This window comes from Canis aureus, chromosome 5 (assembly GCF_053574225.1).
Source record: "Canis aureus isolate CA01 chromosome 5, VMU_Caureus_v.1.0, whole genome shotgun sequence".
Lineage (NCBI taxonomy): Eukaryota > Metazoa > Chordata > Mammalia > Carnivora > Canidae > Canis > Canis aureus.
This window is the reverse complement of record NC_135615.1, coordinates 48,336,730-48,349,589: the sequence shown is the minus strand read 5'-3', so window position 1 is coordinate 48,349,589 and position 12,860 is coordinate 48,336,730. Positions and strand designations below refer to the sequence as shown.

The 12,860-nt window shown below is 35.3% G+C and overlaps 1 protein-coding gene across 1 annotated transcript in view; it reads right to left on the bottom strand.

The window, feature by feature from the left end:
* NDUFAF2 (NADH:ubiquinone oxidoreductase complex assembly factor 2) overlaps positions 1-12,860 on the bottom strand; it is a 149,081-nt gene that overhangs the window by 133,283 nt on the left and 2,938 nt on the right. The gene's annotated exons all lie outside the window — the stretch shown is intronic.

Below are 12,860 nucleotides of genomic sequence, written 5' to 3'. Positions count from 1 at the left end.
TATTTGAATTTCTATTCACCCTCCAAGGCAACCTCTTCACTTGTATGTTGATTTCTCTAATTTTCCAATGTTTACAAATACGTTAGTTGAATTCAAAAGGAAACTGCAAATCTTGAACCAGTTTCATGAAGTCTATGAAAGTGATATAAAATCACAAAAAAATAATTTCTAATTGAAGGTGGCCGAAGTAGACTAGAAAGGATTACAACATTAAAGGCGATTCAAAAGATAATGAGTATTAATCAAAGATTAATAAGAATCCTTAGAAAATTTGATTGAGACCTCAAATTTTGCAAAAAGAATACTTTTCTTAATCCTATTAGAAGAGACACATGTGAAATGAAAGCTATCACAATTTCTTCAGAAGAACCTTGTTAAAAAATCAGTATTGATGACTTATCAATTCCATTAATTAGCTTACAGTTGAAATTATATAGTAAATTTTGTTGAAGAATTTAGATTTCATTTTTCAACATAAAAGGCTAATCAAACTTTTCCCTGTCTCGTACCCACACATACCACCACTACCACCATCACAATAGCTCTTTTCCTACAACATTTCATTTTTAAACAGGTCATTTCAAGTGGTTTCTTTTGAGTGCCTTTTGTCTCCTTTAGGGTAAAAATAAATAAATAAATAGAAAGATGGAAGATCCATGGAGAAAATAATTTTCAGAGCAAAGCCCTAGAGGGAAAACTGGATCAATGTCTTTTTAATAAAAGTCATGCTTTTAGGAACGCACTGATAATAATATAATAATAGTAGGGGACTTTAACACCCCACTTAAATCAATGGACAGATCATCTAAGCAAAAAATCAACGAGGAAACAATGGCTTTGAATGACATACTAGACCAGATGGACTTAACAGATATATTCAGAACATTTCATCCTACGGCAGCACAATACATTCTTTTCAAGTCCACATGGAACATTCTCCAGAATAGATCACATTCTAGGTCACAAATCAGGCCTCAACAAGTACAAAAAGATTGAGATCATAGCAGGCATATTTTCCGACCACAATGCTATGAAACTTGTAATCAACCCCAAGAAAAAATTTGGAAAGATCGCAAATACATGGAGGTTAAAGAACATGCTACTTAAAGAAAGAATGGGTCAACCAGGAAATTTAAAAAGAAATAAAAAAATACATGGAAACAAATAAAAATGAAAACATGATGGTACTAAATCTTTGGGATGCAGCAAAAGCAGTCGTAAGAGGGAAGTATATAGCAATACAGGCCTATCCCAAGAAGCAAAAAACAAAACAAAAAAAACCTCAAACAAACAACCTAACCTTACACCTAAAGGAGCTAGAAAAATTAGAACAAACAAAGCCTAAAGCCAGCAAAAGAGGGGAAATAATAAAGATTAGAGCAGAAATAAATGATACAGAAACTTAAAAATGAGTAGAGCAGATCAATGAAACCAGGAGCTGGTTCTTGGAAAAAATGAATAAAACTGATACACTCCTAGACAGACTTTTTTTTTTTATCAAAAAGAAAAGAGAAAGGACTCATATAAATAAAATCACAAATGAGAGAGGAGAAATAACAACCAAAACCACAAGAATACAATTATAAGAGAATATTAAGAAAAATTATATGACAACAAATTGGACAATCTGAAAGAAAATGGATCAATTCCTAGAAACATATACACGACCAAAACTGAAATAGGAAGAAACAGAAAACTTGAACATAACTAGCAAAAAACTTCAATTGGTAATCAAAAATCTCCCAAGAAACAAAAGTTGAGGGCCAATGGCTTCTTGGGGGAACTTCTTGTTTCTTGTTTTTATTATTATCAAAACATTTAAAGAAGAGTTAATATCTATTCTTCTCAAATCATTCCAAAAAAATATAAATGGAAGGAAAACTTCTAAACTCATTCTATGAGGCCAACATTAACCTGATCTCAAAACCAGACAAAGATTCCACTAAAAAAGAGAACTACAGGCCAATATCCCAGATGAATACTGTTGCAAAAATTCTCAACAAAATATTGGCAAATCGAATCCAACAGTATATTAAAAGAATCATTCACCACAATCAAGTGGGATTTATTCCTGGGTTGCAAGAGTGGTTCAATATTTGTAAATCAATCAACATGATAGAAAATATTAATAAAAGAAGAATAAGAACCATATGATCCTCTCAAAAATGAAGAAAAAGCATTTGACAAAGTACAACATCTATTCATGATAAAAACCCTCAACAACATAGATTTAGGGGGAACATACCTCAACCTCAAAAAGGCCATATATGAAAAACCCACAGCTAATATCATCCTCAATGGGAAAAAACTTAAGAGCTTTTCTGCTATGATCAGGAACAAGACAGGGATGTCCACTCTCACTATTATTTAACATTGTACTGGAAGTCCTAACCTCAGCAATCAGAAAACCTAAAGAAATAAAATGCTTCCAAATCAGCAAGGAAGAAGTCAAACTTTCACTCTTCACAGATGACATCATATTCTATGTAGAAAACCCAAAAGACTCCACCAAAAAATTATTAGAACTGAAACATGAGCTCAGTAAAGTTGTAGGATACAAAATCAACATACATAAATCTGTGGCATTTCTATTCACCAATAATGAAGCAGCAGAACAAGAGATCAGGAATCGATTCCACTTACAGTTACACCAAAAACAGTAAGATGCCTAGAAATAAGCTTAACCAAAGAGGTAAAATATCTGTACTCTGAAAATTAAAGAACATTTATGAAAGAGACTGAAGATGACACAAGAAATGATAAAACATTCCATGCCCGTGGATTAGAATAATATTATTAAAATGTCTATATTACCCAAAGCAATCTACAAATTTCATGCAATCCCTATCAAAAAAACACCAGTATTTTTCACAGAGCTAGAACACAACAATCCTAAAATTTGTATGGAACCACAAAAGACCCTGACTAGCCAAAGCAATCTTCAAAAAGAAAAGCAAAGCTGGAGGCATCATGATTCCTGACTTCAAGTTACATTACAAAGCAGTAGTGATCAAGACAGTATGGTACTGGCACAAAAACAGACACAAAGATCAAGGGAACAGAATAGAAAACTCAGAAATGAACCCACAATTCTATGGTCAGCTAATCTTCAACAAAGCAGGAAAGAATATCCAATGGAAAAAAGATAGTCTCTTTAACAAATGGTATTGGAAAAACTGGACAGCAACATGCAGAATGAAAGTGGACCACTTTCTTACCCTATAATACAAAGATAAATTCAAAATGGATGAAAGACCTAAATGTGAGATAAGAAACCATCAAAATCCTAGAGGAGAACACAGCAACCTCTTTAAAAGTTTTTTTTTTTTTAATTTTTATTTATTTATGATAGTCACAGAGAGAGAGAGAGAGAGAGAGAGAGGCAGAGACACAGGCAGAGGGAGAAGCAGGCTCCATGCACCGGGAGCCCGACGTGGGATTCGATCCCGGGTCTCCAGGATCGCGCCCTGGGCCAAAGGCAGGCGCTAAACCACTGCGCCACCCAGGGATCCCCCAGCAACCTCTTTAACATCGGCTGTTGCAACTTCTTACTAGATATGTCTCCAGAAGCAAAGGAAACAAAAGCCAAAATGAACTATTGGGACTTCATCAAGATAAAGTTTTGCACAGCAAAGGAAACAATCAAACAGAACTAAAAGGCAACCTTTGGAATGGGAGAAGATATTTGCAAATGACATATCTGACAAAGTGTTTCTATAAAAAATCTATAAAGAACTTACCAAACTCAATACCCCAAAAAACAAGTAATCCAGGTAAAAAACGGGTAGAAGAGATGAACAGACATTTTTCCAAAGACATCCAGATGGCTAACAGAGACATGAAATGATGCTCAACATCACTCACCATTGGTAAAATACAATGAGATACTACCTCAAATCTGTCAGAATAGCTAAAATTAACAACACAGGAAACAACAGATGTTAGTGAGGATGCAGCAAAAGGGGAATCTTCCTACACTGTTGGTGGAAATGCAAACTGGTGTACCCACTCTGAAAAACAATATGAGGGTTCCTCAAAAAATTAAAAATAGAACTACCTTATGATTGGTTGCCTGGATGGCTCAGTGGGTTAAGTGTCTGTCTTTGACTCTGGTCATGATCCCAAGGTCCTGGGATTGAGTCCCGCACTGGGCTCCCTGCTCAAAAGGGAGTCTTCCTCTCCCTCTACCCCTGCCCCCCACTTCTGATCTTTCTTTCTCCCTCAAATAAATATGGAATATTACTCAGCCATAAAAAAGAATGAAATCTTGCCATTTGCAACAATATGCATGGAGCTAGAGAGCATTATGCTAAGTGAAATAAGTCTGTCAGAGAAAGACAAATACCATATGATTTCACTCTTATGTGGAATTTAGGAAATGAAACAGATGAACATGGGAGGGAGGAGAGGCAAAGCAGAAAAATAAGATAAAAATAGAAAGGAGGCAAATCATAAGACTGCTAACTACAGAAAATGAACTGAGAGTTGCTGGAGGGAAGGAGAGATGGGGGATGGGCTAAATGGGTGATGGGTGTTAAGGAGGGCACTTACTGAGTGGAGAACTGTGTTTTATGTGTAATTGATGAATCACTAAATTTTGCTTCTGAAATCAGTCTTACACTATCTGTTAACTAACTGGAATTTAAATAAAAGCTTGAAAAAAAAGAGTTATACTCTTAATAAACAAAGCACAGAAAATAACTTTAAAAGATATACTCAAGTGAGGGGGGGAAAAAGCTTAATGAGAATCTCTGGCAAAGGGTGCAATTTGTCACTTTGACCACAAGATGGAGGCACCAGTCAACTCAAAGGCAATAAAGATGAAAGAAATATTTTCCTCTGTGTTAAAATTACAAAACTACTATTTATTTATCTATTTATTAAAATATTTTATTTTTCATGAGAGACACACACAGAGAGGCAGAAACATAGGCAGAAGGAGAAGCAGGCTTCTTTCCACAAGGAGCCAGATGTGGGACTCGATCCCCCATCCAGAGATCACGCCCTGAGCCAAAGGCAGATGCTCAACCACTGAGCCACCCAGGTGTCCCCAAAACTACTTTTTAGACAAAGTTATATATATATTCCTAAGTCATTTTTTAAAAATGCAAATTTATTCTAACAATGATATAATGAAGTCTGTACTATGATTCTGAAAATAACTATACAATCCTATTGTCAACTCTCAAAAGCAAGCGTGTCAACTCAATTTTATAATTAATTCTTGCAGAGAAACTCTTAGAAAGTTTTAAAATAGCTGAAATGGGGATCCCTGGGTGGCGCAGTGGTTTAGCGCCTGCCTTTGGCCCAGGGCGCGATCCTGGAGACCCGGGATCGAATCCCACATCGGGCTCCCGGTGCATGGAGCCTGCTTCTCCCTCTGCCTGTGTCTCTGCCTCTCTCGCTCTCTCTGTGTAACTATCATAAATAAATAAAAATTAAAAAAATAAATAAATAAAATAGCTGAAATGAATTGAACTGAGTAGCACTCTGAAAAGGGAGAGGCCCAAGTAAGAAAAGTAACAGTTCCATCTGATTTACAGATACAGAGAAATTGAATTCAACACAAATATGTTAATACGATTGGAGTTTATCACTAAATACCTTAACAAATCAACAAAAGATGTATTATTTTTCTTATGTGTTATAATTCTTCCACAAGTACAGTGAATCATCACAAGTGCAAGAAATAGTACCTAACTCACAGTATTCAATACTAATTATCATTATTGTCATTACTGTAAAGCAATTATAAAATCCTCAAAGCAAAAAAGGGCAAGTGATTCTTTTACATATTTTCAGCTTCACTTAGAAACAGATATAATATAGCCTAGTCACTCTTTTATTATTAGTTTCCATTTTGATTAAAAAAATACTGTATTTCCCTGTCAGGGAAAAGAAAAATTCAAGATTAAGGACACTTAAGTTCATTTTAAAGCCAGTATAAAGGATTGACAGGTAATCACTGTGACATTTCATCCTCCTGGTCTTCTTTTAGATGAAAGTATGACACAGATGTGGTTTACTGGTATGAGATGGGGATGCAATCAAATACTACAGGGAAAATATTGGAATTCTGTATTCACCAAAATACAATTCAGTGTTCAAGTACATGCATGCATACATGTGCAAAAGTAGGGAATTCGGTAAGCATCTGAAATCATTTCAGAAGAAAACAGAATTAAGAAGTGTAATATTGGGGCACCTGAGTGACTCAGTGGTTGAGTGCCTGCCTTTGGCTCAGGTCATGATCCCGGGGTCCTGGTATTGAGTCCCACGTTGGGCTCCCCATGGGGAGCCTGCGTCTCTGGGCTGCCTGTGCCTCTGCCTCTCTATCTCTCTCTCTCATGAATAAATAAATAAAATCTTTCTTAAAAAAAAAAAGAGTGAAATATCAAAATGAAGAGCAGAGGGGGACCTGGGTGGATCAGTTGGTTAAGCATCTGCCTTCAGCTCAAGTCATGATCCCGGAGTCCTGGGATCAAGCCCCTCTCCCTTTGCCGCTCCCCCTGCTTATGTTCTTCTGCACTCTCTTTTTCTTAAAAATAAATTCTTAAAAAAATAAAATAAAATGAAGATCAGAAAATTAAAAATACAACCTTCAGACCACCCGAAACAATCTATATAAAAGTTTATAATTATTATTTTGTATTTGACAAAGTTTTTTAAAATAAGTTCAACTTCTTCTAGATATCCCCAAATGAAAAGCTTATTTTAGCTAAGACCATTTTAGGATATTCTGTCAATTTGATAATGTCCATGGTAATGATTACATTGTGATCTCTGACAACTCAAGACACAATATTGCCTACTGTTCTAAAAATTACATGTATTATGTTTTTAATTTTTGGTCAATTCTTCAAAATATAATTGCCACTTATATCATTGTTCATTACTGACTAGGGAAGATCCATAGTGTCATTTAAGAATCTTTGTCTGAGGAGTTAGCAGTTTATTTTTTTAAGATTTTATGTATTTATTTGGGAGTGAGAGAGAGCACGAGCTTGGGGGAGAAGCAGAGAGAGAGAGGGAGAAAGAGGCCCCACTGAGCAAGGAGCCCCAGGAGGGCTTGATCCCAAGACCCTGGGATCATGACCCAAGCAGAAGGCAGACACCCAACTGACTGAGCCCCCGCCCCCCAGGTGCCTCTTAAGAGTTAGCAATTTATAAAGCAGTAGTGCAGGGTTTATTCTGAGGGAAAAATATAAACCCAATTATTTTTTTTAAAGACAGATTATCTATCTATCTATCTATCTATCTATCTATCTATCTATCTATCTATCTATCGGGGGAATAGTGAGGAGGAGAGGGACAAGCAAGCTCCCTGAGAGCACAGAGCCAGACACAGGGCTCCATCCCAGTACCCTGAGATCATGATCTGAGATGAAATCAAGAGTCAGATGCTTAACCCACTGAGGAGCCAGGTACCCCTAAATCCAATTATTTTAGAGAAAAGATTCTTCTTTCAAATCAGCGCAAAAAATGTTTAATAAACTGGCAACCTACAATTATTTTAAACAATGCTGCCACCTGCTGGAAAAATCTGAAATGTCTTCATTATTTCCCAAATGTCAGATTATCAGAGTAAAGAGCTGTATCATGATCTTCCAATTACCTATTGAATCAAGACCCATCTCATTTAATAATTCTGACCATGTGATTTGTCTGGTTCTTAATAACAACATCTTAATCAAATATTAATTTATTATAGTTTTTAGTATATTTAAATACTAAGTACAAACAAGTTGAGAAAACATCATCGGAAACAATACAACTTTATAATTATAGATAACAGCAGATGATGCAGGTTTTGGATTATCAGATGATGCTATATTCACCCTTGAAGGAATAAAATAAGACTGGTATCTTAATAGAAGTTTGAGTCAACAATAAAACTAAGTTCTGAAGGTCACTGACTAAGCTAAGCCCAAATTGGAGCCACAGTAGAAAAGTTATGGAAAAGATACTCGTTCTAATTAGAGCATCAAAGACCCTGAAGAATAACTTGACAATTTATCATAAATAAAAAAACATAGATACTTCAATCACCTGTTTTAAGATTTTGTAAAACTTCATTATTTTCTGTGGTTTTTTAAAATCTTGCTTTGTTTTTCTAATTCTGGATCCATAAATATCTCAATTCACTGAACGGCTGTTTTGTGAGTACCTACTATGTACCTAGGCATGTATACATGAAGCTTATTTAAGTATTCAGAAATGAAACAATCACCTTATGTTTAAAACGAGGATAATCCCTAGTTATATGGGCGTTGTAAAGATATGAAATAGAGTTGCCACTTGACAAATGGTAGTTATTAATGTGACCATTACTAAAATGACTGGAGGCTATGGTAAGTTGAAAACAAAATAGAGGGAAAAACTTTAGTTTAAAATAGCCTTTGATTGGGGTACCTGATTGGCTCAGTCAGTGGAGTGTGCCACTCTTAATCTTGGGGTTGTAGTTTATAGTCCCACATTGGGTGTAGATTAGTTAAAAATAAAATCTGCAAAAAATAATAATAAAGTGGCCATTGATTTATGTTTGTTTACCTCATTTATCTTTCAAAATATAAGCGGGGAATGAAGCTACACTGGAAAACAGCAGAAGCTACCATTTAAAGGCCACAAACCGAGGCAAATAGATCTGAAATATATAAAACAGGTATGTTTTGCATAAAGCAATGCTGAACAAATATTTACTACATGAGAAATTAATGAATGGTACAGGATTAGTTGGAAGGCAAATTTAGGAATGCTGACTTGCTTATGAACTAGCAGACATACAGGCTACACTGGGAGAATTTCTATGGGTTTTCCCAAAAAAGAAGCTCTGAGAGAATCCCAAACTTAGAGCAACAGGACTGAGAGTACAGGGGAAAAAATGGTTTAAAAAAAAATAGTAAGCAGCAGGCCTGAGATCAAAGTCAAAGGTCAAAAAGAAAATCTAACCTGATATTGGCATTCTTAAGATTCCTACTTGCAGAGGCTAAAAGTGAAGCATCCTAAGTAATGAGTATAGTTCTCCCAGAAAAATTTGGCCAGAGTCCTACAGAAAGCCACACGCATATTGCATTCATACAGTTATCTCTTGGTACAATCACTTTCAAGTAAAATGAAGTATATGTTGCAAAAGTCATCTAAGGAGGGTACTCAGGAATAAGAAAATATAACCAACAGAAAGCATAACAATTAAGATGACTAAAGTAAAATTAAATAAACTATTTACTACAACAAATATAAATGGATTAATACCATCATTTTAAAAAGTTACTTTTTTTTCAACATCCACTCCCCAAAAAAGTAGGGGTCTATATGTGAAAAGGGGGGGGGGAACAACATAAAAAGAGAACCTACAAATTTCAAGAGACTTAAAAACATATTAGCAATCATAAAGATTTTGTTTGGAGCTCAATTTATACAGACTGCAAAAATAAGCCAACAAATCAATCAATAAGTAAGATCAGGGCAATCAGAGAAATGTGACAAAAAGGCTATTTGATGATGTTAAGAAATTGTTGATTTTTTTTGAAATTGTGGATTTCTATATGAGATGATCACTGTCACATTTAAAAAGAAGAGTTTTGTGTTTCAGAGACATATACTAAGATGTTTACAAGTAAACTGACATCATAGTATTTACTTAGTATTTACATAGTATTTACTTCAAAATAAGAGGAAAGATTAATGGAGTCCAGATAAATAAAATATTTTTTTAAAAAGCTTGAAATATAAAATTCAGGAAATATTATTATAAATAAATATAAATATTATAAATAATGTGTTGGCACACTGATAATCCAAATACATGTGAGTCTAAATATACTCATATAAATTAGAAAGTATACAAGATATAATCTGGCAGTAAGTGCTTTCATGAAAACAGCACAGATTTTTCTTTGCTCACAATTCTTATAAATGTACAAATAATGCTTCATTAAAAGACTGAGAACAAAATGAAAAAATCCTTTAGAATATAAGATTTTCTTTTTTTTTCAATTTTTATTTATTTATGATGGTCACAGAGAGAGAGCGAGAGAGAGAGAGAGGCAGAGACATAGGCAGAGGGAGAAGCAGGCTCCATGCACCGGGAGCCCGATGTGGGATTTGATCCCCGGTCTCCAGGATCGCGCCCTGGGCCAAAGGCAGGCGCCAAACCGCTGTGCCACCCAGGGATCCCTAGAATATAAGATTTTCTAATAAAATGTTGGAACAGATTTATTTCATAATTATTTAAAACATGACAATTTGAAAATCATTGCTAGTAGCCTAGTATAAACAATTCACTATACAAAAAGCCTTAATGAGGGTTACATAGTTTTAAATAATGTATTCCAAAAATAAATCTACCATGTTTGTTTGTTTGTTTTTTAAAGATACTATTGATTCATTCATGAGAGACAAAGAGAGAGCATCAGAGACATAAGCACAGACATAAGCTCCTGTAGGGAGCCTGATGCAGGACTCAGTTCTAGGACCCCGGAATCACAACCTGAGCCAAAGGCTGACGCTTAACCACTGAGCCACCGAGGCATCCCTATCTACCATGTTTGATGAAACATTTATCCTGGATTCTAAAAGAAGGTGTCACTGTTATTTACTGTCCGTTGCTGTCCCTACCTTGTCCCCAACCAATTGTTTTGGGAATATCACCTGAAGCTCAGTATCATGAAAAGCAAAAGTCTAGATACAACTCCTAAATAGCTGCATCCAATCAATCTTTATTTTTTTTCTGAATGCTGAAAATTAAATAACTAGTATCTCTGGTAAAAATCATGTAAGCTTTCAAGTTCAATTTCTAATAGCATAAATATGCTTTTTACAAATTAATCTAAAGATTATATTATAAACAAGTAACACTTTCAGGATGGACTCAAAGGTCATGAATGTTAGTTAGCCAGGTAGTTTGGATTTATGCATCCTTGAATGAGAAGCCACTGAAATGACAGGGCTCCTATATCTCTGCCTCTTAATCTCATCTTACCATTACTCTTCCCTACTTGAATTCAAATATTCCTACAGCTTTACGGATCACCTACATAAAGGTGGCTTCCAAATTTGTATTTTAACCACTAACATCTTTGGAACTGCAGATCTGAGTATACAATTGCCTGGTTATACAATTGTCCTATTATAACAAATTCCACTTACTCTTTACCAACTCACCCTAAAGCCTACTTCTCTATTTGCATTTGTCCCTCTTAGCCTTTATTTGCATGAATCTATACTCAATCCACTGGCTCTCCAGAATAGAAACAAAATCACCTTTGGCCTCTCATCTTTTCTTTCCCCTTCCACCAATCTAATTATCAAGTTCAAAAATTTTGCTAAACCAAACTTTTCTCTCCATTCCCATCACTTGAGTCTATCATCTCTTTCCAGGATAGCAGTTAATCTAGCAATGCTTTCACCAAGTACTATTTCAGCTCCTCCCTCTCCTAGCTAGCTCACCTTCTACAAGTGCTTCCTGAACCATTTCTTTAACAGTTTTGATCATGTTACAAGCTTTTCAACCACTACCTACCTGGTAGAGAATAAAGTGCAAACTTCTAACTTAACGGTATTCAAGGCCCTTTAGCATCTGACTCTATCCATTCTCTCACTAAAACAGCATTCTCTAGCTCTTCTCAACTAAAGCCCACCAGCATGGGACTACCCTCTAATCTTTGTGGTATTTCCTACTTCTTCCTAGCCCTGTTCAGGAATGCTCTTCAATCACTCTTTCTGAAATCATATTTATCATTCAAGGTGCTGATCAAACATGTCCAGCTCCTTACCTCCCTAAATTCTCTTGGTTACAATTAAACACAAGGCACTCTCTTCCTTTTCTAGCACAGTTCTAACAGTCTGAAAGTGGTTTCTTTAAAAAAGGTAAACATTTCCCCTCTGACCTAAGTTCTGATTTGAAGGGCTGCATATGTGAACCTAATGCTTTTCTATACAACAATCTTCCCAATACCTGAAGCTGCCCACATTTGTACATTCACAATGTCTATTAGGAAATTAACAACTCCTAATAGTCTATTAGTAATAAACGTGTTAGCTTTAACTGGGTGTAGTGGTTAAACGAATGTGCAAAAAATAAAGGTGAAAATAATAAAATACAGTTCAAAGAAGTTCTAGTCAGAATCAAGTATACACGAATTTACCTTAGAAATGAAGGGAACTTGTTTTGAAACATGAGATAAGTGAAACCAGATGGATAAAAACTCAGAGATACTATAAATAAGAAGGGTGCAATATCAGAGGAAATTTCTGGACAGTTTATTTGGGGAATCTTTTATTAAGTAATTTTCCATTAAAAAAAGTAATCTTCCATAGAGCAAGCAAACTTTCAATAATAATATGGTGACTAACACCTTTTCATTAAAAAAGCCAACTAGGGGTGCCTGGGTGGCTCAGTTGGTTAAGGTTAGGTGGCTGCCTTCAGCTCAGATCATGATCCAGACCCTGGGATCGAGCCCCGCTCTGGCTCCCTACTTCTCCTTCTCCCTCTGCCCTCCTACTTGTGCTTGCTCTATCTCTCTAGTGCTTTATCTCAAATAAATAAATAAAATCTTTAAAAAACTAAAAATAAAAACGCCAACTAATGCTATATTCACAATCTTCTTATCCTGAAATACCATTATTTTTTTTTAAAGTCAAAATTTCAACAATCTTAAACTTAAATTCAGCTGAATGGACAATACTCCAAAGATCTATTTTAAATTGCATAACTATCTTTGCTGTCATTAAATAATATCCTATGTGGAAAGTATAGTAGTTCATTAATGACCCGCGCCACATAATTAACTGAATTAAAAGAAAAATTCATTTCCTCTAAAGAGTTCTTAAAAACTCTTCAATGATGGTGTTAAATGCTC